At 41.7% G+C, this 23,205-nt stretch overlaps 1 protein-coding gene across 4 annotated transcripts in view; it reads right to left on the minus strand.

Moving 5' to 3' along the window:
* Positions 1 to 23,205, minus strand: part of Eip74EF (Ecdysone-induced protein E74) — a 180,610-nt gene that overhangs the window by 151,405 nt on the left and 6,000 nt on the right. Inside the window, exons 1-2 of one of the 4 annotated variants that reach the window (XM_043418720.1) lie at positions 1,244 to 1,983; positions 571 to 1,028 (exon numbers count right to left, since the gene is read on the minus strand). The exons of 1 other annotated variant lie outside the window; for it this stretch is intronic. The gene's annotated coding sequence lies outside the window, so the exon portion shown is untranslated. Of the gene's footprint in view, positions 1 to 570; positions 1,984 to 23,205 lie in introns of those variants that run through there. 2 more of the 4 variants (XM_043418719.1, XM_043418722.1) reach the window with 2 other exon arrangements.

Consider the following 23,205-nt stretch of genomic DNA (forward strand, 5'->3'; position numbering starts at 1 on the left):
TCAATTTATTAATGTCACGTCGTAACGTTGATTCATAAACGGGTGATATTTTAAGTCCCTTTTCCCTGCTTATTATTTTTTCAACGTGAGCTTACCGGTTGCAGTATTCTCTGGCACTGAGAGGGCTTTTTATTCGAATTTATTCAGTTTGGGGAACGAGGCAGGATGATTTTAAAGCGAGCTCGACGAAGCATTGCCAATTTTCGATAATTTTCCCGACTTTTTTTGGAAATTTCGTTGAATTAAGGTCGAAATCTTGCTTCGATGGGAAGAAGCTCGCAGAAACGGGCAAGTTTGTTAGTTCAAGCAGCGTGCAGCGGGCACTTCTGTGACGTCGGTGTCCATTATCGCGGCGAGGAATTAATCGCAGGTCGGAGAATCGTTCAAAAATATAGACGCAGCGAGGGCACTTGTTGAATGGTTGATTGATTGAATTCGAACGCGTCCCGGGCTCGCGCAGCGCGTCGTGTTTTTATTTTTTCGAGTGTACCAAACTCGGAGGGAGTTAATGAAAGATGAAGAAGCCGCGTTGTTTCTTCGACTGCGAATAAAGAGCTGTACAATGCTTACCCAAATCGGTGTTAGGCTGGAGCAGAAAGATAGTTTGAGAAAAGTAGTCTCCTCTATAGATCTCGATAATCCGGGAGATGGGCGACCTTGGAGGATGATATTTGAGTCGCGTTTCAATTCGAAAGGGGAAAAAAGTATTTGCACCTGTCGACGTTCGCGGTCGGAGCGACACTAGCACTTTTTTCGTGTAATTATTATTTTTTTGCTGCACCGTATCAACGTGTGACGTTGATCGCGATTGTATGCGAGATTTTTTCGTTTATAAAACATACATAAATTTCAACTGCTCATTCGCTCTCTCTCTCTCTCTTCTCTCGTATTTGTGAAAACAATCGGAGAATAAAGGGAGTTTTAGCAAACACGATTTTCGAAATCAGCTCCAACTTCGGGGGGCCTCGGTCAAGCGCAAATGTTTAGCAAAAGACTTTTTTCAAAACACACACACACACACGCGCGCGCTGTGAAAAATCAAAATATGTTGAGAGAAAGAAAGAGCGAGTGCAATAAGTAATGAAGAGAATACGAAACAAAGAAGAAAGACGACGAGGTGAACGTTTTGTTTTTTTCTCTCTTATTTCTTTATTCTTTTGGTCAAGAAACGTTGATCGTGTTCTTCTCGAAGTGTTGCGAAAGCCCCGAACGTTTTGCCTCGCGTTGGGATTACAATGCTTACGTCACACGTGCGCCAACTCCCAACACAACGATGCACCAAACCTCCTCCATGTATTCGCGCACACGGACGGATACACACGCGCACAAAAGCACGAGCAAACAAAACACTACAAATATGTGTGTATGTGTGTATATATAAAAACGTGAATCCAAACACCGAGTTTGCACTTTATCGTCAATTCATCAATTTTTTTTCTCTCGCTCGAGATTCTCGAGTACGCGCATCGCCGCAAGTTTCATCGTAATCGCGTAAAAACTGCACTTTCGCGAATCCGTGATTGAGCGAGTCTCCTGAAGCATCCCCCGGCAGCGCCGACCTCCGGGAGTCCACGTCGAGCGCAATTTCATTCGTTCTTTCGATTGATTCCAATATTTTTCACAGTGATCACGAGCACTTGGAAAAAATTCACTGAACGAGGGTATTCGAGGCGTGACACAACTGGCGGGAATTTCGAAGGAAAATCCACTTTTCCCAGTCGATTTTCCACCGCGGTTATCAAGTTTGCCCGCGTTTTCGTTTCGATTGTACGAAAACTGGTGATAAAAATTCACAAAAAACGGAGCAAACGGACCCTTGACGGGTGGAAACAACAGAGTTTTGTAGGTTCGGAAGAGGGATGAGGAGCGTTGATACTAGCCGCGTCTCGTTGTCCCCCGCGCGCGCCCGAACTAGCACTGAGCGTGCTCTCAACGCGGGACTCGAAGTTTGCCTAGGCTAGAACTTCTCTCTTGAGTAGCGCGAGCACAGCGCGCGCTAAACACCAACGTACTATATAACTTGGGTTAGAACACTCTTCGTATCTTTTACGCTCTCTCTCTCTCTCTCTCTCTCTCATCAAGCGCATGTACATACATCGAGCCAGTGCGAGTGGCGCGAGTTTTGTCTTATTCGCTCAAACTCCCACTCACTCGCATCGAGCTCGCTCTCTCTCTCTCTCTCTTCCTAACTCTCTCAGATCTGGGCTGAGTGGGAGAAAAAGTGACGAGGAGAAGGAGGGAGAAAGAGAGAGAGAGAGAGAGAGAGAGGAGCGAGCACGATACGCGGCGATACACACGCCGCGTGGATTCGGTAAGGCCACGAAGTGGGGACTCCGTAAGGCCATAGCCACGGCCACCGAGTCCCGAGGCTCTCTTATGTGTGCCGCACTTTATATCTCTATATCCACGTACCTCGCACACCCACTACATAAATTCTCACACAATAACACACGCACGTGCATTCTACCATGCGATTATGAAGGCGCGCGTGCGTGTATCTGGCAAATTTTCTAGTCTAAGTGACATTGGATACACAGACGCGTTGTCGGTGCACTCATTTTTTCACATTTTTCATTCCAAGTTCTTTTTATTTCTAGTTTCAATATTTTTTCATGGTTTTTCGGTACGTGTGATTTATTTCAACGTTTGCTGCTGCCATTGCCCCTCCGATTTTGCACTCTCACTTTTCTCCATCGGGCACTCTTTTCTGCGCGCTCGTGCTGGGAATTTCCGTTTGCGCTGCGCGATCCTCGATGAGGGGCTCGAGAGATTTTTCGACGCCCAACGACCGTTGGAAAAGTCGGAAACTTTTGTCCCGAGTTGCGAGGAACGACGAAATGGTTCGGGCACCAAACACTTGCTTACGATTCATTTCATTTGTCGAGGTAAAATCAGGTCTCTTCGGACGAGATTAACCCTCGAATTGGGCTCTCCGGAAACATTAATTTTACTGAAAAAATAACGGAAAAAGTAGAAATTTGACGACGCGAGTCACCCACCTTTGAATTAACGCTCCCAAGTGCAAGTTTCGTTGCATCGGAGAATGCAAACTCGGCAGATAAAACGGCAGGAACGCGCGACTATTTTCAATTTGAAAACTTTGCCTTTATGCCTGAAAGACAACGATGTCACTTTTTATATTTTCGCGTACATTCGTAATGAAAAAAAGCTACATGCACCGCAATGCAGCTACAAGTAGAAATGGTGTGGGATCATGCTCGCGCCAGTGCTCGTTCTGCATACAACAGAATTTTATGGGCGCATTATCGAAGGTCGCGGCTGGTGCGATCCACGCGTGCGTCTCTCTCTCTCTCTCTCTCTCTCTCGCTCTCGCTCTTCGACTGTGCATCCGCCAACACAGGCGCACACGAACGCGCAGATACAGACGATCCTCTGTACGCTAATATTTATTCTATCTCCGTCTATTTTCCGTTTGACGATACATGAACAAGATTAGAGCGCCAGTGAGGACGCGTAGACGCTTGAAAAAGTAACGGGAATCGTGAAAATAGCGTGCGAGCGAGCGAAAGGGATGGAGAGCGCGATCGTGTAACAAAGTTGTCGATCGGATTGCCAAGGGAAAAAATCGAGGGAGAGAAAATATCGAGAAAAAAATGAAAATAGAAAAAGAGAGCTTAGGAAAACATGGGAATGGCGCACGCGAGTCATTTCGAGAGAGGAGCGCGTGGGAGAGAGAAGGAGAATCAATTAGAACGTAGTAAAAAAGCAACAGCGATGCCAGCGAGAGAATTATCGCTCGAAGAATTAATAAATACGATAATGGACGATCGTGTGTCGTTTGCTACATTCGCCGCGCCCCTCGGGAACAAAACAAAGCGCGTTATACCAAACTTAATGATACATTTATGCGAAGAAAAGGAATTTTTTAAATCGACTCGCTGCTAAATCATTCCTTTTTTTCACGTCGCACTTTGGCATTGAGTTCGATACGTAAGTCACATAAATGAAGTTCACGACTCGTTCTCTCATCGTGATTCAACATTTTTCGTTCTGTTTCTCTTTTCATTGTTTTTTTTTTTTTTTTCACAGAACCAGGAGGGCAAGAGACGCGATCGATTTGTGAATTCAAATTGACGGGAAGAATTTTCATTTTCATAAGAATTTCTCCGATTTTTTTATCCCTCGATTCAATGAAATTGCAAAGTGTTCGAAAACTCATTGGAATCCCTTCCGGTTATCAACGGCAATTGAATAATGAAATTTTCCTCTGAAAATTCATTGATCTCGTTGCACAACAACTGCAGGAAAAGCGAAGCAGTTTTCCTCTTTTCCTATTCGCGTGTGTGCGCGCGCGCGCGCGTGCGCGTGTTTTTTTCTTCACCGATTAAGAATTGCGGTAACGGTAGTAAGTAGTAAGACTCCGCGTTTGGTTAGACCAGGCTGCGAGCGAGAGTGCGTACCTCGAGACATTAGTCGAGAAAGAAAAATAGAGAGAGGGCATTGAAAGAAATGAAAAAGAGAGACGGAGAGGAAGAGAAGAGGGCATTCCCATCTGTCAGTCAGACAGTCCGGTATACACACGACGAGAGTCTAGCTGCTACGCCACGGATGGAGAGTCTCGCGCACCCGCCGCCGCCGATTCTCCACTTTCTAACGAAAGTGCAAGTGACTTTTTTCAAACCAGCTCTTCGCGTAACAACCTTTTCCTATCCTGAGAGATTTTATTTCAATATTTTTCTTACTGCCTCGATTAAAAGTGGGGACTCGAGAAAAATTTTCTCTCGAATTTTGTCCCTTTGAAAGCGATTCGAAATTTCGGAAAATTCTTGGAAACTCGGACGCGACGATCGGACGCTATTTTGTCGGAAGAAAAACGAGTGGAAACGCGAAATTCGATGAGCGCGATGATCGATTAACGAGAGGGTTACGATATACTTTTAGAAACTTCGGTGATCGCGATATTTTCATACTTTTTTCCCTCATGAATTTAACGAGAAACTTTCGCTGGTGTTTTTTTTCTCGCTCTTCCGAGGATCGATTCGGTCGCTACAAGAAGCACGCAGTTTCCGGTTTTACTTTCCTTTACACTCTGCTGTGACAAATTGCCCCTGCTGGACTAAATGAGCGAATAATTGTCGAGTTATGCAGTAAGAAAAACGTTCTGAGAATCAATTCGACACTTTTTTCGTGCTCGCGTTACTCTTTTTCAGACGGAAAGCCTGCGACAGGAGGAGTGCAAAGATCTTTTCTAAACCGGAAAACCATAAATGCCGGTGAACAAATGTAAAGCGGCACAAAATCAGCTCGCGCATCGAGTTGGAAATTTAACGATTTACTTGTCGACTCTTCATCTGCAATACTGTGTATACGAGCATCGAGTTATGTAAGAATAACTCAGACGAGTGTCCTTCGTCGAGTCTAGCCTGTTTATAGCCAGCAGCAATGTACACTACGTGTTACATTGAAAGAGACTATTTGCTGGAGGATACACGCGGTTTAATATATGTATATATAAATAAATAGCCAATGGCGCAGAGAGTTCGTTCGATAGATCGAAATATCCGTATTTCATGAAACTGCAAATTTTATGATTGTACTTTGCACCCGAGTGCTCAAGTTTTTTTCCTAAACAATAGTTTCTACGAGAGCACATTTTTTTGCATTCTCCTTGAAAAAAAAAAAAAAAAGTGCCCGGACGATTTGAAATTGAAAGTTTTTATTTCAAATTCCCTTCAAACTTGTCAACTTTTCAAATATTGTTGAAAAGTTCACTGAGAAGAAAATGTTTGTTGAACAAAATTCCACTTATAGTTGGACCAGAAAATGGTCGATTTGAGAATATTTCTTCGAAATGCCAATTGACTCGGTACATTCAACGAAACAACGATCAAATTCACCCAATTTTCGTCCAAATTAAGATAGATCGTGCCCGAAGGATCGTATCTAAATTAATGTCAGAGTTATTAATTCGAAATTGTAAATAAATTTTTTCATCTTATCTTTCGGTGAATGAAATTACAAGCCATTAATTAATCGAGGATCCATCGCGGACCGAACCCGAAATTTCATTCGTCCCTGGCTAAAATACTGTAGTTTTTTATTTAAAAAATCGCATTAGAGAGCGCAAAGAGAAAAAACAAAGGGAAATGGATGAAGAAAAAAGTATTAATAAAAAGCCAGAAGGCTGTGACAGGAATGGGCCAAGCAAAGAAGAAACAAAATGCTGAAATAAGCAAATGTGAGGTTACGAGAGCTTATTACCAATTTCGTTCAATCTTTAAGGTAATATATCAGTATTACTGATAAGACAATCGTCTCGAGTTTTTTTTCCCAGACCTTAATTACATGCTTCGTTGTTATTTTCCTTCATATTTAAACACGTTTATCTCAGAAATCAATAAGACGAACCCTTTAAAATTTGATATACGTGCGAGTCGCGACTAGCCATTTAAGCTCCGTGTAAATTTCAAGACTTTCTTAAGAGAATCGTTTCGTGTATGGACTACCTTGATGAGAATTTGTTTGATGAATAAAATGTTTTTCTCGGTGCACCGAATATTGTGAAAAAGTTCAATGAAGATTTGAGAATAAAACAAGGTGCAGAATCGTTTTTAGCAATCGAGCTCTATTTTCGGTTGAATGCTTCATTTTGGCTGGCGTGAAAAAGTCATAGGAGTTTACAACGGCGAGGATCGTTTTTTTCTCGAGAAAGATCGATTGAAAGTTGCAAAGTGGAATCGCTCGTTGAATAATGAGGAGTAATATATCATTGGAGTTGGTGAGAAGGTTCGTCGTAAAACTATGATCAGGGACAATTTAAAAGCCGCAAAAATCGATGTCGTCATGGCTCTCGTTAGTTTTTTACGTTTTAATTCTCTTACGAAGAATGCGTAGAGAGGTGAATTGAGTCGGCGGTGCGTTCAATGGCAGATGAAAACGGAAGGTCGCGTGCGGAGAATGAAAAAGAGATTCGAAAGTCTGTGCGCGTACGGGAAAGGAGAGCTCGCTGCTGCTCGACCTTCGCTCCAGATTTCGAATAATATCTTGCGAGAGGCGAGAGTGCGAAATACATTTTTCCCTTTTTTTGCACTTATCGTTTGTCCGAGAAGCGAACAAAATGCCTAATATTCGATTTTAGGGGGGGGGGGGGGGCATTCGAACGAAAATTCCCTCCGGGCATGCAGTCAAGGTCCTGGCCAACGACTCACCGTGACACACATAATCCTCCGTACAATATTCGAAAGGGGCCACGCTCTACTCTTAGCACAGGCTCGAATTTCAATGGACGAATGCAAACGAATTTCGTCTTCTTCTTTTCGAGTCAACAATTCACATTATTTCATATTCCGACCTTCGTCCTGGATCCTCTGAGGTATAACGAGTTTCACTACGATTTCCATGATGCTTCGACAACGTCAAATCCCTGCGGGAAAACCTTTAATTTCTTCGACCTACCGACGAGTCGCGCACGATTCATTATTTTTATCCCAAAATCGCACTCCATTTCATGGCCCCCTTTTTACTACTTTCCATTCCACTCTACCCGTTACTCCCTTTTTCATCGATTCCATCCAATTTCCTCGAATTATTCTCCTGCTCTTTTAATCGCGACAAACTAAATTCGAATCCGCTGCTTTGTCAGCTGGACTCTCCACGAATATTGTCAACAGACGTGACCAGCAAATGTGAAATCGAATGATAAGGTAAACTCAATCAATTATTCAGTTGCGGAGTTAAAAATTCATTATTCTCAAATTCATAAAATCAAACAAACTTTGTAGTCTCAACATTCGATTCATCAGTTTTTCATCAATCGACTTTCATCGTCGGATGTCAATATTTCCACTCAAAAACCTCCACCGCAGCGCATGTAACCAGTTCGGCAATTGATTCAATCAAGAAGCATCTACGTCGCTCCGTAAAATTCCGGATAAACTTGATGAAAATGAAATGGAGAAGTGCAATTAGCCAAATGAAATTGTGGCTTCTTCATTCACCGGATTTCTATTTTTCGCGCATTTTTGCATCATTTCACAGTTCATTACTTTTTCCTCTAATGGATTTGACTGGTTGAAACACGAAGTTGAATTTATACAGTGGAGCGAAGAGACTCGCTTCCTGGCACAGGTTCTGCCCCCCCCCCCCCCCCCCGCCCTGCCCCGCTGCGCCTCCCTCTCTCCCCTGAGTCTTCACGTACACAGCACACACTCGTACAAAAGAAGGCACATGTGCGTACATATTCGCACGAGCGCTCACAAATAGCGACTACTTGTCTGTCTGGCTTTGGCTAATGCCTTCACCTGTGTCTACTCTCGCTTTTCATCTATTTCCTACGTGACTGACGTCGAGACTTTCATTCATATCTCGGCGACGAACGATCGTCGTTACTTTTTCCTTCACTCTTGTTTATTCTTTTGTTGGTGTTTTTAAAAAATCCATTTCCAAGCTTGCGCCGACTGAATTGTTGGTGAGCTAATGAGCTAATGAGCTAATGAATGGTCGGGGGATTTCGCTGATTCGAAGGAAGATTTTTCGGTCGAAAATGAATTTGTTTTGATCTCAAACGAATAAAGAATACGACCTGCGCACTACTGACAAAATTTCTACTTGGGTCTGCTCATTCGAGCGAAAATACGTTTGGAAATGTGTGCGTAAATGATCAAGTCTTTGGTGATAAATCATCGGGGTACGGTTGAGACGTAATTGAGTTATGAAAATTGGGATCTTCGGGAATAATGAATTCGACTGAAAAAGGTGGAAAATGGATGAATCGCGTGCTTCGTAAAAGTGAAAAAGAAGGTTTTACTTTCGCGATGAATTTTCGCACTTTTACTTTTAACGCTGCACATTTTCTGGCCACTTTTTTCATGACAAATATAAACCTGTGTATATGAGAGAGTGCTTCTCGAGCCGACTTCTGGTTCCCTTGCTCGAATGGCTGGTGACCTACAGAGAGCAGGTGTTAACGCACGAATAGTGGGCCAGTGTCAGTCAACGACACTGCCACATTTGCAACTCGAGCCTGCTTCGAGCTTTGGTAGCTTTTAAACACTGTGCGAACGCACACATTTGTAAAAGCGTCGAAATAATGGGGATTGTTTCAGTTCAGGAATTTCGCAAAATTCAATAAAACATTGAATCGCACGCTTTATTTAAGTTAAATTTTCTTTATTTAATCACACGAGGAAATGGAATTTGTTGATTCGGTGTTTAAAAAGTGTTGAAAAATTTGAAGCCAAAGTTTCTGGAGGCTCCTCGATGAACGTTTTACAAAAATTTAATGAAATTTTCGCCTGAGTATTTTTGATTTTTGGCTAATTGCATAGATTTCGTTGTGTTTGTCTGAAGGGGAAACGCACTTTTTGAGGGAGAAAAAAAATCTGATGAAAAATACGTATAAGAAATATTTTGCAGGATGGAAAATTCTTCGTCGAGCGTTCAATTCACGTTCCTTTTTCCAGCCACCCGGTATGTGTAGCACGGAGACGGAGTTAATCGCATCGAGACGTGGGGCCACTGTCCAATATTTGGGCCAATGTTACGAGGCTACAATGACGTAGTTCAAAAGCAAAAGAAAAAGAGAAGGAGAACGAGAGAGAGAGAAATCCTGCGGCAGTGATTGCCTAATGTCAATTCGATCGAATAGCTCTCGAGTAAGGGCGTCACTACATGCACTTTGGAGCCTCGTATTATTATGCCAGTCGCACCTGTTACGTATTGCTCGTTTATTTAGAGATACGATATTGACCGATTGAAATATTCGTCGATTCTCAAAATGGAGTAGGAGGACGATTTTTTTCGTTTTTTTTTCGATTAAACTTTTGACTCGAATGGAGTGCTGTTGGACAGAATTTTTGACGAGAGGAGAAGGAATGAGATCGAGAGAAATGAGAGTAAAAAGGAAAAATTGATAAAATTTCCAAAATTCATGTAGATAAAAATTTTATTTGTTAAGGTAGATCATGCCCGTAAGATCATATTTTTATGGGTATCTAAATTGGGTCGATTTTCACTTCATAATTGAAGATATTATCACTCTAAATTAAGGTCAGAGTTATTCATTCGAAATTGTAAATAAATTTTTTCAACTTGTCTTTTGGCGAACGAAATTACAAACCATCGATTAATCGGGGATCCATAAATCGCATTAGAGAGCGGAAAAGGAAAACACAACTGGAAATGAATCAAGAAAAAAGTATTAATAAAAAGACAGGAGGCTGTGACAGGAATGGCCCGAGCCAAGAAGAAACAAAATGTAGAAATAAGCAACTGTGAGATTATACGAGAGCTCATTACCAATTTCGTTCAATCTTTAAGGTAATATATCTTTATTTTTTGACACTTTAAATAATAATTACAGATTTGGATTTTTTTAATGTAATGTTGTTTCATGATTTGGGAAATTTTTTTCGAATTTTTGTGTGGAAATTATTTACAGTTGGTTGAATCATTTTTTTTATGCAATTTTTTTTCACATTTTTCGTGATATGATCAGGAAATGAGGGACCATCAATGTACTTGTCCCAACCTTTTTTCCCTAGGTCTTTATTACTCGTAAGACAATCGTCTCGAATTTTTTCCCAAACCTCCGTTACATACTTTGTTGTTATCACGTACTTTTTTATAAACTTCGTAAGTAGCGTTTATTCGCTATAGGGAAAGATAAACCATTTTTTAACACATAGTCCCATAACCCTGTGCATTTTTCTTCATCTTTAAATACATATATCTCAGTAAATTTCAAGACTTTCTTAATAAAATCGTTTCGTACCTTAAGATTTTCGTTCGATCAAAAATTGTAAAAAATCTTCAAGATTTTTTCCTACGAATAATAAAAATCAGCAGTTCGATATAAGCAACGAGTTTGCATTCGAATGAGAAAAATTGGTAACCATTGAGAATATTCCGGAAGTGGCACTTGCTCGGAAGAAATCGATCGCAATATTGTAAATTCGAGAGATCTCGGTGGGTCGATCGATCTCCGTGTTCGACCGAGACAGCTGCCAATAATTCATGCAACGCGTTCGTCATCCCAATGGGGCACCCGCAGCTGCCTGTTTCTCCGAGACTCGCCTCTCTTTGCTTTCTATTTCACATTTCTCGCTTCTCTAATCGTACGTGGGCAATTTATGAGTGAGAGGCTAGACGAAACACACGTAAGTTTACAGAGTCACGAGTCCTCCAAGGAAAACAACAATCAAATTAAATCGACCAAGCTCAAGTTTGACATTTTAAAAATCTTCTCCCCCAACGGACAGCGCGTCAACGTTGTAAAATCGCTTTCAAATCAAAACATTATTTCTCAATTTTCGCACGTACTTTTCTCCTTTCGTTAAGAATGAAAAATATTTTTTCCTCTATAAAATCGACTCTTTGCGTTGCTTTTCCCTGCTTTATATTCCATCATCATAGAGAATGCGATAAGAAGCAGAATATTAAAAGTTCGTATTAAACGTGAAATCTTCGCTGTCTTTTCCAAGACTTTGTCATGAAAAAAAGCGCTTCAAGATCTCTATCGTCCTCGTTTAAAAGTCCAGCCCGCGCACGAATCGCGCACCGTTATCCCCAACGAAACTTGTCCGCCTGTTCGTCCGCGTGCGCTTTCATACTCTCCTATCTATTCCAGAGTAAACGTCCACTTATTAAATATACACGTGTGCATGAGAAGTTCGATGTGAAATCGGCGGGTTCGTCGGCAGTCGGGACGATCGATCGCGTATTTTTTAAACTCGGTCGCTCGATAGTCATTGCGAAAAGAGTTTGATCGACTGCGGAAAGGCGACGAGGAAGATCGAGACTGCAAAACAATAGTAAAAAAAAAAAAAAAAAAAAAAAAATGGTCAGTTCTGAGTCCAAGCGCTTGTTTCCCTGCTGAAAAGTTTCTGGGAATTGAAATTTTGAGATTTTCTAGTTCGGATCGACTTTTTTGAAGAACAGCCACGACTCGGATCCTTCGGGCGGTTCGTTCGAGTCCACGGACATCGAAAGGCCCGTGTACGTGTAAGAGTGCTCGTGCAAAACGATGTTTCGTCTCACTTTACGAGACAACGCAGCTTCCCTCTCTCCGCGGGCGTGCTCGGGAACGTTCGCTCTTAATGCCGATGGCTGGTGACCCGTGGTGCGCGAGTTGAGCCCGCAGCGCGAGGAGAAAGAGCGAGGAGCGAGGAGGGCAGGATGGAAATGTTGAAGAAAAAGAGAGAAAAAGGTTGAGAGCTCGCGATCGCGTTGGAGAAAGTTGCTGGGACTTTCTCGATGCTTGCTCTCCTGACTCTCCTTAGCTCGTTGCACTGCGCCGCGATGCAATCGCTTAATAAATAGTCGCACATACACAGGCAACGTGGGACAGCGAGAGCCGAACGGGGAGACGGGGACGAGGGCGCGAGAGTGTGCACGGCGAGAGCACCTTTTCCATTTATTCGCAGTTATATTTATATTTGACTCGTTAAATTCGTTATTTATTCATTCGTCTATGGCAGATGTGCGTAACCAGAGTTGAGAGATTTTACGGGGCCATTCGATCCCCGGTGAAACGAAGCGTTGCTTAATATTCGCGCGCGATTGCGATTTCGATCCCCGATACGAGTCGCTCCTCGATCATCGCCTTTCCGTGTTTACACAACACGAAAATGTTTCCAGATCAATAATAATTTATAAATTCCGCGAGAAACGGACTCTATCGAAGCCGCTCGTCTCTCCGCCTCGTAGCATTGAACTAAAAACATGCAGAAAAAAGGCTTTCCCTGCTGCTTTCCGTCTGCACAACGTTAAATACCTGTAGCTCATTCGACTGGTTTGTACATCGTTGCAGACTCCACACCCACGAACCTGACGTCCCGCGCGACGGCCCCGAGGAGACTCGTTTAGAGATCATACCGTTGAATCTCCACGAGTCCGTCTCGCACTCTCCCCACTCGTATATGCACACCGACGATAGCTCAGTCTCAAATGTCACTCCACTCTGCGAGAGCCCCAAAAGACCGATCGACCATTCGGGACCGAGATTTATAGCGAGAAAAAAAAATATGAATTCGTGGTACAAATCGATATTTGTTTTTGGAAATTTTCTCGAATTTTGATTGAAATATTATTTGGATGCTCCTCGAAGAAAGTTTGAGGCGAAGCGTCGAACATTACGATTTTAAGAAAATCGTGCGTTACTTGTGAAACGATTGAAATTTATTCTCGCTATTATTAAAATAATGGTGTAACTTAACGAAGCTGTGAAGTTCACCAATTTTTTATTTCACGAATCATTGGTGCAGCTCGAAAAACTACGATTTGCAAATTCGGCGGGGAACGAAATTGGAGATTTACTGAAATTATTCAAGAGCTTTTTTACTTAATTTCGTTGGACTCTAACGTTGCGAACTTTGGCGTCGTTGTAACTTATTTGTTGAGATTAATCAATTTTTAATATTATGATAGCGATTAAAATACTTTCGTATAGTTAAATCGCCGAACAAAATGTGACAGCAGCCATTTTCTGTTTATATGCGTATGCATATCTATATTTTAAAGCAACTGGCTCATGGTGTTGTCAAACCTTGCACCGTTTATGTCGTTGTTATTCGTTATCCTCAAATAAGTGTTTTTCTGTTTCCATTCCCAAGTGATTTTCAACGGTAACAAGGCGTTCTCGAGACATCATTTATATCTAAAAACATATTTTCTTATTCTCGTTTTTGGCTCTGTAAAGTTGGCCGAATCCTATTTTATGAAATCCACCCTTAAAAATGTGTTTTTCGCGAATTGTTTTCTCGGCAACTGGAGCATAGATCCTACGATGCTGGCTGTATATTTCAAGCATATTTCCAAACTTCAACTCTCAAAGTTGGAATTTTCGATTTCCATTAGATTCGCGTGAACTTCCTCAAAGGTTAAAAATTCGTGAGTTTTAGAAAAAAAGGCAACCGCAATTTTTGAAACGAAGCGCAGAGCTTTTGACGGAATTTTCGAAAAATTGAATAATATTCAACGAAAGTTTATGCGTTACTTCGCTGAGGGGAACATTCGATATCGCTGCGCGACTATAACATTTCCGTACGGCTCGGCCTGGACCTACGGCCATTACGACCTCCGGCTTCGAGAGAAGTGCCACACTCGCCCGGCGAGGCTTCCCAGTGCAGTTACGAACGCCTAACGGTACATTATTTCTATCTCGCTCGCTCTGCCTCATTCTCTCTATCAGCGTCTTATCCAATGCCCACTTCTCTGGGAGCACCCACAAGAATAAAATTTTTGCAAACGGTCCTCCTCGAATTCGTAATCCCACGGATATATTTTAAAGCTCTCTGCGCATTCTTCGATCCGCAATCTTCGACTAGGATTTTCCATTTAGATATCTCATCGATCGCAAATTCAATTTCGAATGCGGTTCGCGTTAACCGCGCAATCGTCGTTGCTATAAGCTTATTCATCTTTTTCACGTGCGCAGTGATTTTTTATTTTATTGCTGCTTCGCGATCGATCCTCGTAAATCAAACATTTTCATTTTCATTCATTTTTGTGACGATGAAATGTTTTTTTCCCCAATTTTCAATGTCAATGTGCTCAAAATGTCCAAAAACATAAAAAAATCATATCATAGTGTATGTTACGGCACTGCAAAATTCAAACGCTTATAAACCGTTTTACATAGATGTTAATCCGAACAAGCTCTTCGTTCTCTGATAATTTTGTCGGAATTTGAAAAAAAATACGAATCCTACGACGTTTTGAAATCTTTAAAAAAGAGTGTCGACGCTCCAACTTCCGGAAATTTTAAGATTTATTATTAATTTTTTTTTTTTATAAATAGATTATCGTAATAGGAAGGTTGGTATTGAAATTGGGAAATATCGGTCGAGCGGTTCAAATTTTATGATTTTCGGAATTTTCCGAAAATATGAGTTTTTCGAAAAATCCGCTTTAATTTTGGTAAATTAATTTGGAAAAATTAAGAGTCGACAAATAAGTTAAAATTTTATTTAAAAAAAAATTAAAAGTAACAAATTGTTTTCTCAAGCTTTTAGAGAAGAATGCTTAAAGCGTCCTCTATGAGGAAGCCAAAATGAAAAATATAGCTTTGAGCATGGTGCATCTTGAGGAAGCAATTTGCAAATTTCAATTTCCATAAATTTAGTCATGTCGCATGAAGAATAGTGCGAATAATCGCGATAACCAGGGCGCTGTGAATGGTTGAAGCGAAAAATGAAAAAATGGCCGATTTCACGTTGGCAAAGCACAAACGGCTCTTTCAAGTGATTTAGAAAAAGCTTGCCGTCTCTCCGCTGTCGCGGAGACACCGCGCGAGATCTCGCCCCTAATAAATTCCATGTAAAGCGATCTCGTCACCGCTCTTTATAGACGGGGCAGCGATTCAATGTGCATTCGGGCATTTCAAACGATAACCACGCACATAGAGCGGCGCGCGAGAGCGCGCCGCGACGAAAGTACGTTCGGCGAGGCGCTCATATATAAATGCAGAGGCAAAAGGGCCGAGCTGGGATAACGATAAACAACTGCGTCGGAGGAGGAGAGAGCGCAGCGGGCGAATCGGATTGGCCTCGTTGCTGCGATTCGCCGATACTCGCGCTCGGGAATAAACGCTAATCCACGTATATATTTTCGGACAAAATGAATTTCCACGTAGCATGTGTGTGTGACGCGAGAAATGTGGAGCGGAGCGGGTTCTCTCGGCGGCGGCCGCGAACGCCTTGTTTTTTCCCCTCGCTTTCCCGGCCCTCCTCGTCCGCTCGGTGTGTAACTGACGTTTTAATTGAGGATAATTATAAAATAATCCGACGTCCGTGCCATATATTTCGCGAGAGGAGCCCGGGAATGCGCGCCGCCGCGGAGGAGAGCGATCGTCGTAACAAAAGCGTAGGAGAAAGAAAATCGTTACGAAATGAAAGCGACGAAAAAAGTGCGAAAAAGGCCAAAACGTTAAATCGCATTTTTCAACATCGAAAGCGCTGCAACGACGTCGGAAAATATCACGAAAAAATTCACAACGGTGAGAGTGAACCTCGCGCAGAGAAAGACCCAAAGAAACGAGCAGCTCCGGGCTGCCACGAAAAAAAAACAGAGAAAAAATCACGAGTCGTCGTCGAACAAGAGGGAAAAGAAGAAACAAGAATTTCGAGACGTCCTCGATGAAGACGAGGAAGAGAAGAGCGAGAACGAGCGACTCGACGAACCGTGACGTTCGAGCTCGGGCGTCCGAACCGTGACGTCACTCATTCGATGACGTGTGGTCAACCGCGGTCAATGCACCGCCCGAGAGAAAGACAGAAAAGAGAGAAGAAGCTCGGCTTTTCTTCCAGGGCATCTACTCGCACGGCCCAACCACTCAAACGCTTTTCGCTATACTATCATCTCCCGTGTTGTATATACTCACTCGCGACCGCGCTTCTCCCGCGGTCCTCTTCTTGTCTCTCGGATACGTGAACAAGCAAATTGTGTTATAAAGACGGGGAAATTCGTATTGCTCGTAATATTATTTTCCAATTTCAGTAATTCTTCGCGGTATTCTCGAAATTTTGGTACGCTCACGTGCCCCGAAGGATTGAGGAATCGCTAATGTTTTTTCCGCCACTTCGTTGGACACGAACGCTGATGGGACGATTTTCTCGATTTTTTGTTAAACCAAACTTAACCGAAGAATTTGGCACGGCGCGTGTTTGAAAATTATCGATGGAACGAGGCGCGCATCGAGTATTCGTCTCACTCGAGTCTTTCCGAACAGTTAATCGAGAAAAGAAAACTTCGTTGATCGACCCAAGCTTCGTTTTCTCCTGCGAAATGTTTACTACTTTGATATGCGCACAACAACATTTTTCTGAGAACAAAAAGATTGCGAATTCTGGCACGATCACAAGCCCTGCCGCGCAGCTCATCAAATTCGCGTTGAGGCAACGGAAAATACCGTCAAAATAATGAACTAATCCCGAATTCATTCGAATTATTAGCGTCTATTCCGGTTGAGACTCGGACAAGTATTTATACTGGCACTGGGGAAAAAAAATCGTTGAATAAACTAAATGTCTTTAGTTGATATTTTTGTTGCTTGATTAAACTAGCATCCGCTTGCGGTAAAGCAATTCATTTATCCGAATCACTGAATTTTCGTTCGTGTGAATTAACTAAACTCAGTGGAACCAAATCTTTTTTTCGAAGAGCTCAAAACATTTGTTTATTTTTTATTTTTACTTAAACGGGTTTGTTGAGAATGATATAAGTATTTTGTAAATCGAATCATACTTGTCAGTTCAATGTAACCCAAAATTTGTTGAAATGTATTTATTATATTATTAGCCAACGTGATTTGTGAAAAATAACGAATAATTATGATCGTCGGATTTTTTCTTCATGTAGCTTAACTAAATCTTATCGATTGACGAACAAAATGCATTGTCCATAAGAATGTCTACCTCGAAAAACAAGATGCACGCGATGCTCAAAGCTTACTCTGTAAGGTGCTATTTATATTTTTCATTTTAGCTTCCTCATAAAGGAAGCTTCAAGCATTGTTCTAAAAGCTTGAGAAAGCAATTTGTTACTTTTAATTTCTTTTTAAATAAAACTTCAACTTATTTATCGACTTTTAACTTTTCCAAATTAATATCCAAAAATTAAAGCGGATTTTTCGAAAAACTCATATTTTCGGAAAATTCCGAAAATCATAAAGTTTAAACGGCTCGACCGATATTTCCCAAATTCAATACCAACCTTCCTATTATGATGATCTATTTATAAAAAAAAAGTTAGTAATAAATCTTAAAATTTCCGGAAGTTAGAGCCCCGACACACCCTTTTTTAAAAATTTCAAAACGTCGTAGAATTCGTATTTTTTTTTCAAATTCCGACAAAATTATCAGAGAATGAAGAGCTTGTTTGGATTAACATCTATGCAAAACGGTTTATAAGCGTTTGAATTTTGCAGTGCCGTAACATACACTATGATATGATTTTTTTATGTTTATGGACATTTTCAGCACATTGACATTGAAAACTGGAAAAAAAAAATTTTCATCGTCACATTTTGCTTCCTCTATGAGGAAGCAAAAGTTCAGTATATTTTATGTATAATTTAGTTAAGGAGTTTCGGTACAAAAGTCAAAATATTAAGAAATTGATCAAATTTGGTGATAATGTTCTTCAACATCAAGTGCGAAAACACAAATTTTTTCAAAATTTTCTTCTACTTAGTTATCGAGTAATTACGCATTAAAGCAGATTTCTTATGCCCGGAATGTATACCTATATATATGGAAACGCTATGCTTATACACGTAAACTTTAGTGATCAATTACTCGATAACTGTGTAGAAGAAAAATCTTAAAAAATTTGTATTGTCAAATTTGGCACTAAAGAATATGTTCATCAAATTTTATAAAATTCTAAACTTTTTGAAATTTTTTATGTTTTTAGCATGGTTTAGCATGGCAACATTGTATCGCCTGTACCGAAACTCCTTAAACGGATTTGCTTATTTCTTAACTAACCAACTAAATTTCTCCCTGATCAAATAGTTGATTTTTTTTAATTTCAATTGTTGGTACGCAAAAATTTTTTTTTTATGTATTCTTAGTTTTCGGATGGACTAACTAATATTTCCGTAGCAACAAAATATGACGTTAGAGTATCCCAAATATCGTTACCAAACCCTCAATTTCGTAATAATCCACTAAATATTTGACTATAAAACTAAATATTTAGTTAAATTCAACATTTGTCAAGTGTCTCACTTGACAATTTTCATGGTTTGCCTAAAAACGAAGTAAATTGTTAGTGCTCCAAAAAAAAAAAAAGTTCACGTTGAATCCATCAAACTTTCGTTCCGCCGAATAAATTTGGTTAAGCTAAGCGTTTTTTTCTCGGTGTGCGTGAGCGATCGCTGCAGCAAAAATCTGCATCTCGATGGACAGTAAAAGTGCTTCGAATTCCTGTTGCGTAGAATTGCCAAGACTCTCTCAAACTCGGTGTGTTCTTCGGATTGCGTAAAATATTTGTGGAAAATAAAAAAGCTGAGAATTAAGGAAAGCACTCGTAAAAAGTTGCACGGAAGATGTAACAGCGTCATATAAAATGTGAGCTGTCGGCGGCGAGGAAAACGAGTCGCGTTGAATCATCCTCGAGGGACGTAACGACTCGAGCGTTAAACATAAAGATTAAATTTAAGGCTCTTTTTAAAGTCTCGCGCATAAAAGTATGCGAAAAAATGAAAATGAGAATAAGTGAAAAGAAGGAAAAATAGGAGGCGCGGGGAAAGATTGCAAGTCGCGAAACGAAAAAGGCGAGAAAATAAAAGAAAAAGGAGAAACGGGGTCGCCCCGATAAAGCTTCAATCTCGTGAGCCAAGCGCTTTTAAATTCGCCACCAGCGCACATGCACACTCGTAAATATCGCAATTACGAATTTATTAATCGACTCTATATATATTGCCGTTTTGATTTGAATATTCGATCGTTCATCATCGATAAAATCGCTGGGATTAGTGGATCAAAGCGTGCGGAGGACTCGCGAGCCTCGGGGCCATCGCCTCCCCCCGGCAACGAGATCTCGCTCACAAACACGTGAATCCCACCAGCGAATGCGCACACTTATGAATAAAGAAATGAATATGCAAATGATATATTTGCCCGTAACGCGTAGTATGCGTGCACAAATTACAGAGACGCGGGGCTCTCGCCCGCGATACGCGTCCGGTGCACGCCGGGAGAGAAAAAGCACGCCGCGAATACACGAAAGCACCACGCGGCTCTCTCTTCTCAGCGTCTCCTCGCGCTCGCGCGCTCGCCAAGTCTGGGTAACCGGTGCGTTCTATTCTCGGACATTTTAGTTCGAGCCCACGAGAGTTCGGCTAAACTCTACTCGTCCCTCTCTCGTACGCGGATGGCTGTGAGCGGAGAAGAAAGAGAAGAATGATACGAAAGCGTGTAACGAAATACGAGAGGAAGAAACTCCAGCCGATTCTCGATGATGTAACAACGAGACGGGCGAGGAGCAATAAAAAGGGGAGAAGGAAGGAAGCGAGAGGAGGAGAGAAGAAGCGAGATTACGATTCTACGAGCCGAAAATTCCAAACTCCCGTTTCTTTCTACGGATTTCGGAGAGCCATTTGGAGCAAACGGGCTCGAAAAATGAGCGATTCCCGCTGAAAATGTATTCGGAGGATTCGCCGATGCGAGGAATCGAGTATTCCGATAAATCAGGCCGAAGAAGGTGAGTTTCTTTCGGAGGGAGAGAGACGAAGGTCGTACTCGCGCGGAACACGTTGAAAGAAAAAAGCCTCACCGCGCGCGGGCGCGTTTGACGATGCGCGATAAAGCACAGATAAAGAGTCACGAATGTTTACGGTTTTCAGAGGCGCGAATAAATCGGGAACAAAGTCGAGAAACGGGCGCGATCTCGACCTTGAGAATTTACTCGTTTGTTGGGACTATCGAATTTTATGAAATTTCTCGAGCCAGGCATTCTGCACCGCGCGGCAATGGAATCTCGACTTCCGGTTTCGATATGGAAGCGAGGGAACAGAGGAGGCGCCTTTCAACGTGATTTCGCTAGCGCGAGTATTCTCCAATGGGAAGAAAGACATTTCCATTCTTCGGAGGACGAGCTGCATCCGTTTAACTGTTAAATTCACCCACGTGAGAGATGCGAGAGGCCTGCCCGCGTCACCGAGGTGTGCCAAGAGCGAGGCTACGAGGGAAGCTCGATTTTTCTTCTGCGCGTACGCGTCTCCGCGCGTCCATCTACCAACACTTTGTTATCCTCTCGTTCGCGGACGTTCGCCCGACGCCCTCGCACTTTCACAAGACGAGAGCCGCCGCAACGGCGAGAAGAAAAATTGGCGAAACATTTTTCCCTCTCGTTTTTTATCATCTCTCCCCGGCGCGTCGTTCCACAACTCCTCAATTTTTCTTTACGATGCAAACAGACCCGCCGTCAATTTGAAACTTAAGGAAGTTGAGGCATTAAAATTAAAATCATGTCATCGCTTTTAAACCGATTGCATCTTATGAAGTTAAGTGTAAACAAAAATCAGTTTAATTTTCAGACAGCTTGGGAGCGTCGGTGCTGAGAAAAATCAATAACAATTTGGGCCAAACGACATGTAACAAGTCAAGACACGTTCAGTGATATATCCGTTAAAAATGATGCTAAAAATATGAAATTTTTTGGTTTGCTGAATGATATCAATTGTTTTCAGATTTATCAGATTTGCTGAGAATATATTAATAATAATCTGTTTTCCGTGCAGTTTTTTTAGGCTAGGATCGTCACCGTGCGTGTTTTCAACTGAGCTTTCACCAGTTTCGTCGTCTTTTTTTTCCCAACTCTTCTTCAAAGTGTATGCAACAAAAATGATTGTACATAGCCTCAACTTCCTTAAGATTTCATCGGAAGTGGAATGATGCTTCGGTACCATTGTTAAGGGCTTAGGGTAGTCAGAATCGTAAAAAAGCAAGTATTTTTATTCGTTCTCACAAAGCTATTGGAACAAAGTTTTTAAATCGAGTATCAACTTCGTTTGATTAAAACGATATTTATACCGCCATCTTTGTTGGGGTCCCGTTTCATTAGTAATGCTTTGCGGTGACCATCGCAACATTTTACTGTTTCATTTTAAATCGGACTAAAAAAATGATTTATTCAATAGTTGATCCTGTACTTGATCTAAGCTTTTGAAAGGTACAGGTAATAACTTTTGGGTCAAAAAAATGACTGTACGGCCTCAACTTCCTTAAAAAAACGTTTATCGATCATTCGCTCACGGAGAAAATAAGATTTTTTAAATTAGCGCGACTAACGATAGTGCGGTGACGAGCTGCAATTGGGGGTTCAACGAAATGGTACTAAAAAACTCTCCAATTATTCCAGTAATTCTCCAATTTCGTTCCCTGCCGAATTTGCGATTCGCAGTGCACCGATGCTTCGTGAAATAAAAAATTGGTGAATGACAAATGTTTTTTTCGTCCATTTCGTCGGTCTCGAACGTTGCAAACTTCAGCGTAGTTGAACTTGTATTTTTCTATAAATTAAATAATTTTTATTGTTCTCCCCGTGGTCGCGACGACGCTCGTGAAAACGCGTGGCTCCTCCTCGCCGCGCTTTTCTTATCCCATGCCAACGAGACCGGCGACAAAGCAAGTGCGAGGCGAGTGCTGCGAATCCCAACGATCCGACGAAAACCACGAATCCAAAATCTCCTCGCGGACGAGCTACTGCGCGACGAAACGTTTCATTGGACTTTGACGAACCGTCCCCGGTGGAATCGGATGAAAATCGCGCGAGCGTGGATGAAACTGCACGCGTCGAGAACGAGCGATTCCGTCGGTGAGAAGAGCCCCAAAGTGAATCGAATTCATCGCGAAAAATAGCGACCGAGTGCGAGCCGTCCGGGGGAACGAATGCAGCGGTGATTCCGCGCCGCTTTCGTAGACGCATGGATCGCGAGAGGGAAAGAGAATAAAAGAAGGAAAGGTATCCCCGAGAGCGTGGATATTGGGGGCAAGTAGAAACGCTCGCGATGTGGTCAGACGCGGGTCGCGTGGCCGTTGGATCGCTGATAACGAGAGAGAAAACCTTGCGCGGAGCTGTGCGCTTGCATCTCGAAACACGACTTTCTCACGCCGATTTTTTTGAATAAACGAATTGAAACTCGTCGTACGAATTCGACCTTTCCAAATTTCACGTTCACGAAGCATCCAAGCAAACTCAACGTCGTTTGCTGTTCCTCGTATTCTCTTCAATGAAAAGAACAATTTTGTTATCAATCGAAGCAAGAAACGGAACAAGAAATCGGCACGAATATCTTCGACCCGTAAATCCTCCAGTTTTTATGATGCTGAAGTTTCCAACGTTGGAGTCCAACGAAATGATCTAAAAAATTGTTCAATAATTCCAGCAATTCTCCAATTTATTTCCTGCCGAATTTATATTTCGTAGTTTTTCAATCTACACAATTACGATTCGTGAAATAAAAAACTGATGGATGTATCATTTTGTTTTCATTCATTTCGTTGGACTCCAACGTTGGAAACTTCAGCGTCGTCAGTTTTTCCTTAAGGAGTTTCGGTACAGCTTATCTTTGGGGGGGATCAGGGTGGCAAATCCATTGTATTCTAGCAGGGCGCCAACTTCTACACTCTCACTTTTCATTATTAAGAGTAGGCTTTATTACGAATAATACGTGTGTGTAATTATGTATCCATCGATATTTTCTGTAATCATGAATGTTATAGTTTACTTTACATATTA

This window comes from Venturia canescens, chromosome 5 (assembly GCF_019457755.1).
Source record: "Venturia canescens isolate UGA chromosome 5, ASM1945775v1, whole genome shotgun sequence".
Taxonomy (NCBI): Eukaryota; Metazoa; Arthropoda; class Insecta; order Hymenoptera; family Ichneumonidae; genus Venturia; species Venturia canescens.